This window comes from Chiloscyllium plagiosum, chromosome 20, assembly GCF_004010195.1.
Source record: "Chiloscyllium plagiosum isolate BGI_BamShark_2017 chromosome 20, ASM401019v2, whole genome shotgun sequence".
NCBI lineage: Eukaryota > Metazoa > Chordata > Chondrichthyes > Orectolobiformes > Hemiscylliidae > Chiloscyllium > Chiloscyllium plagiosum.
In genome coordinates this window covers 3482161-3488050 of record NC_057729.1, presented here as the reverse complement: position 1 = coordinate 3488050, position 5890 = coordinate 3482161, and positions in this window count along the sequence as shown.

Genomic DNA, 5890 nt, shown 5'->3' with positions numbered 1-5890 from the left:
GGTTGCTCTTCGGAGGCCGGTGTGGACTAGTTGGGCCAAAGAGCCTGTTTCTACACTGTAAATAATCTAATCTAATCAAATGCTTTAAATACTACACAGGTTAGGAAGTCTGTGTAGAGAGCCAGAGCTCATGTTTCAAGACCTTACGTCAGAACAGATTTCTATCTTTCCTCAGTTATGATAAAAGCTTATTATTAATCTGAAATGTTAACTCTGCTTCTCTCCTTCAAAGCTAATTGAAATTCTTAAAAGTCTATTCATGGGAGGTTGACATCGCTGGCTGGGTCAGCATTTATTGTCCACCACTAGATGTCCATGAGGAGCTGTTGGTGAGCTGCCTTCTTGAACTACTGCAGTGCATTTGCTATAGGGAGACCTATAACACCATTAGGAGAGAATTCCAGGATTTTGACCAAGCAATATTGACAAAATTATGATATATTTACAAGTCAGGATGGCAAATTTTTGTAATGCAGTTTGCAGGTGGTGGTGGTATTGTGTATCTGCTGCCCTTGTCCTTCAGAATGGTAGAGGTCATGGGTTTGGAAGGTTGCTGTCTCCGGAGCCTTGGTGAATTTCTGCAGTGCAAATGGTACACACTGCTAATGTTGAGCATTGGTGGTGGAGGGTCTGAATGCTTATGGATGTAGTACCAATCAAATGGGCTACTTTGTCCTGGATGGTGTTAAATTTATTGAATGTTGTTGCAGCTGCACTCATCCAGTTCATTCACATACCCAAGTTGTGCCTTGTAGATTATGGACAGGCTTTTGGGAGTCAGGAGGTCAGTTACCTGCTGTAGCATTCCTAGCCTCTGACCTACTGTTAGAGCTATAGTATTTATATGGTTCGTCCTGTTGAGTTTCTGGACAATGGTAACCAATAGGTTGTTGATAGTGGGGGATTCAGTGATGGTAATGTCATTGAATGTGAAGGTGCAATAGTTAGATTCTGTCTTGTTAGAATTGGGCATTGCCTGGCATGGACTACAGTGATTCAAGAAGGCAGCTCACCATCACCTTCTCAAGTAAGGATGGGCAATAAAGGTTGGCCCAGCCAGCAACACCCACACAAGAGTGAATAAAAGGTGAAGTCAATCTAACCTTTCAGGTTTTGAGGGACAAAGTAAATCTGGATTTGGAGAGAAAGATTAATCAACGATAGTCAGTATGGATTTAAGGAAAAGACCGCCGGTGGGCGGCACGGTGGCCCAGTGGTTAGCACTGCTGCCTCACAGCGCCTGAGACCTGGGTTCAATTCCTGCCTCAGGCGACTGACTGTGTGGAGTTTGCACGTTCTCCCCGTGTCTGCGTGGGTTTCCTCCGGGTGCTCCGGTTTCCTCCCACAGTCCAAAGATGTGCAGGGTCAGGTGAATTGGCCATACTAAATTGCCCGTAGTGTGAGGTAAGGGGTAAATGTAGGGGTATGGGTGGGTTTCGCTTCGGCGGGTCGGTGTGGACTTGTTGGGCCGAAGGGCCTGTTTCCACACTGTAATGTAATCTAATCTAAAAAAAACCTGTTTCACAAATTTGATCAAATCCTTTAAGGAATGTTGATGCAAGAAATTCAGTTAATGTAGTCTACATGGACTTTAGCAAGGCTTTTAATAAAGTTTTTTTATGACAGACTGGTCATGGAAGTAAAAGCCCATGGGATCTAAGGCAAAGTGGCATGTTGGATTCAAAATTGACTGAGAGGCAGGAAGCAGAGGATGTGGTAGAGGGATGTTTCGGTGACTGAAAGTCTATCAACGGTCAGTGGTTAGGATCTCTCTTAGAATCATAGAATCCCTACAGTGTGGAAGGAGACTATTTGGGCCACCGAGGTTGCATCAACCCTCTGAAGAGCATCCTTCCCTATCTCTGTAACCCCACATTTAACATGGCTAATTCATTTAACCTAACATCCATGGACACTATGAGGCAATTTATCACCTAACCCGCCCATCTGTGGTCTGTGGGAGAAAACCGGAGCAGTTGGTGGAACCCCGCAGACACGGGGAGAACATGCAAACCCCACACAGACAGTTACCCAATACTGGAATCGAACCTGGCACTATGAGGGAGCAAGAGCTAACCACTAAACCGCCATGCTGCCCATCACTCATTGGAGATGGTCATTGCCTCATTGACAGTGCCTGTCTATCACTTCATTCAGATATTAGCAAATCAGATGAGTTTATAGCAATCAGCAATAGTTTCATTTGCACCATTAGACCAGCTTTTAGATTCATGGATTATTTGAAAGTAAATGCCCCTAGCTGCTACATTGAGGTTTGAACCCATGTTCCTAGAGCATGGGCAGTGGCATTATCATTTCACAATGAGCCAATTGATACCCCCTACACAGTGAAGTTCTATATATGTTAAATGTGAGGCTTATGGCATTAAAAAATGTTATAGCGTGAATTATTATGGGATTCCTTGCATACTTCGATAAGATCTCTTCCTGATCATCATTTATCAGGATAGTAGACTGTAAATTTCTTCATGATGTTCTTCATAAATTCCTGATCAAGGGCTTTTGTCCAAAGTGTCAATTTTCCTGTTCCTTGGATGCTGCCTGACTTGCTGTGCTTTTCTAGCACCATACTCTTGACTGTAAACTTCTTCAGTTTTCATCATGACATATCCCTCAAACACTTCGGTTTAGTCTTTTAACCCCTTTGATTCCACATACAGTTCAAGCATGTGTGGGAACTAGAATTAGTTGTGATTATAAAACATCAGGCTCTGTGTAATCCCAGGTTTCACTTTGCCTCTTTGCTGCTGCATGTACTCTTTGAAAATGATGAATGCCCTGAGACATTTTGAAGTCTTTCTGCAATACTTGTGTAAGATCTGCAGAATGGGACCAGGCCATTTAGCTCATAACGTAACTCCCAGATTTGTACTCTGCACAGGTCTTCTCCCACTCTAGTTAGTACTTCCAATCTTCCTCATCTCTGCCTGATCGCCTTTTCACCCAATGGTTTGCATTTAAGGTATTAATGTGTGCTATTTGTCTGGCAGTTGTATAACTGACCTTAATCCTTTCACAAAACTGATCCTTTCTGAGCTCACTATTTTAGATTTTGAAAATTGGACCTTACAATTGCATTCTATAGCCTTGTTACTAAAGTCCTTGAATGTACTGTATTGTCACCTCCAAATTGTTTCTGGTATTCTAGACTAGTATTCCTCTAATGAAGTTTATGCCTATGTCACAGGAGCAAGTTGGCAGTTTGAAAGTCTCAAATTGTGACCTCTGATGTGAGTCGAGAGTGTGTTGCTGGAAAAACACAGCTGGTCAGGCAGTATCCGAGGAGCAGGAGAATTGATATTTCGGGCATAAGCGCTTTATCAGGAATACGGCTTGTGGGCTGGGGTGCTGAAAGATAAATGGTAGGGGGTGGGGCGGACAGGGGGTAGGTAGCTCAGAATGCAGTAGCACCACACTCTCGACTCTGATCTCCAGCACCTACAATCCACACTTTCTCCTGACCTCTTATGTGCCCAGGAATCTATTGTTTGTCTCTCTCTATTTCTCATCTCCACAACCCCCTTGGCAACGGAATCTGAAAATATAGTGTCTGATATATGTGTGCTTAAATATGTAGCTTTACCTCAGATGCTGCCTGACCTGCTGCACTTTTCCAGTAACACATTTTCAGCTCTGATCTCCAGCATCTGCAGTCCTCACTTTCTCCTAGCTTTACCTCAGAACCACCTCTCTAAAACTGCTTGTACGACATCCAACAGTGCATGGTCAGAAATTTCTTGAGCTAACTATTTGGAAGCCTGAACGATTGTTTTCAGGATCCACCACAATGTCCATCCACTAGGCAGCAACACCATTCCTTTCTGGCCATTGTCTGCAAAGTCAGAAAGATAACTGACAAGAATGCAAAACTGTGCTTTCCTTGTCCCAAATTCACCAAATCTCATTCACATTAGCTGTCCATCAGGCAACAGCTTAATTTTGATATTTCCAACCTTATTTTCAGATTGCCTATTGACTCCAGCCCCAATTCCCTGATATTCACGATAATTTTATCCAACATAAATCTCAGAGAGATGTCTGTAATCCTCCAATTCTGGTCTCCTGAACTTGATTGAAATTCAGACTTACTTAGAGTCATAGAGATGTACAGCATAGAAACAGACCCTTCGGTCCAACTAGTCCATGCCGACCTGACAGCCCAACCCAATCTAGACCCACCTGTCAGCACCAGGCCTATATCCCTCCTTCCTAATCATGTACCCATTCAGACACCTTTTAAATGTTGCAATTGTATTAGCCTCCACCATTTCCTCAGGCAGCTCATTCCACCCTCTGCATGAAATAGTTGCCCCTTAGGTCTCTTTTATATCTTTCCCCTCTCACCCTAAACTGTGCCCTCAAGTTCAAGACTCCACCATCTCGGGGAAAAGACTTTGTCTATTTACCTTATCCATTCCCCTCATGATTTTATAAACCTCTATAAGGTCAACCCTCAGCCCCCGACGCTCCAGGGAAAACAGCCCCAGACTGTTCAGCCTCTCCGTATACCTCAAATCCTCCAACCCTGGCAACATCCTTGTAAATCTTTTCTGAGCCCTTTCAAGTTTCACAACATCTTTCCAATAGGAAGGAGACCAGAATTGCACGCAATATTCCAACAGTGGCCTAACCAATGTTCTGTACAGTCGCAACATGACCTCCCAACTCCTGTGCTCAATACTCTGACCAATAAAGGAAAGCATACCAACACCTTCTCCATGATCCTATCTACCTGCGACTCTACTTTCAAAGAGCTATGAACCTGCACTCCAAGATCTCTTTGTTCAGCAACACTCCCTAGGACCTTACCATAAAGTGTATAAGTCCTGCTAAGATTTGCTTTCCCAAACTGCAGCATCTTGCATTTATCTAAATTAAACTCCATCTGCCACTTCTCAGCCCATTGGCTCTGAACAAGATCCTGTTGTAATCTGAGGTAACCTTCTTTGCTGTCCACTACACCTCCAATTTTGGTGTTGTCTATAAACTTACTATACCTCATGCTGACATCGAAATCATTTATGTAAATAACCCAGCACTGATTCTTGTGGCACTTGACTGGTCACAGGCCTCCAGTCTGAAAAACAATCCTCTTCCACCACCCTCTGTTTTCTACCCTTGAGCAGGTTCTGTATCCAAATGGCTAGTTCTCCCTGTATTCCATGAGATCTAACCTTGCTAATCAGTCTCCCATGGGGAGACTTGTCGAACGCCTTACTGAAGTCCATATAGGTCACGTCCACCGCTCTGCCCTCAACAATCCTCTTTGTTACTTCTTCAAAAAACTCAATCAAGTTTGTGAGACATAATTTCCCACGCACAAAGCCATGTTGACTATCCCTAATCAGTCCTTGCCTTTCCAAGAACATGTACATTCCATCCCTCCAACAACTTGCCCACCACCAACGTCAGGGTCACTGATCCAAATTTCCCTGGCTTGTCCTTACCATCCTTCTTAAACAGTGGCACCATGTTAGTCAACCTCCAGTCTTCCGGCACCTCACCTGTGACTATCGATGATACAAATATCTCAGCAAGGGCCCAGCAATCACTTCCCTCGCTTCCCACAGTGTTCTAGGGTATACCTGATCAGATCCTGGGGAATTATCCACTTTTATGCATTTTAAGACTTCCAGCACTTCCTCCTCTGTAATATGGACATTTTGCAAGATGTCACCGTCTATTCCCTGGTATTCTATATCTTCCATGTCCTTCTCCACAGTAAGTACTGATGCAAAATACTTGTTTAGTATCTCACCCATCCTCTGCTGCTCCACACAAAGGCTGCCTTGCTGATCTTTGAGGGGCTCTTTTCTCTCCCTAGTTATCCTTTTGTCCTTAATGTATTTGTAAAAACCCTTTGGATTCT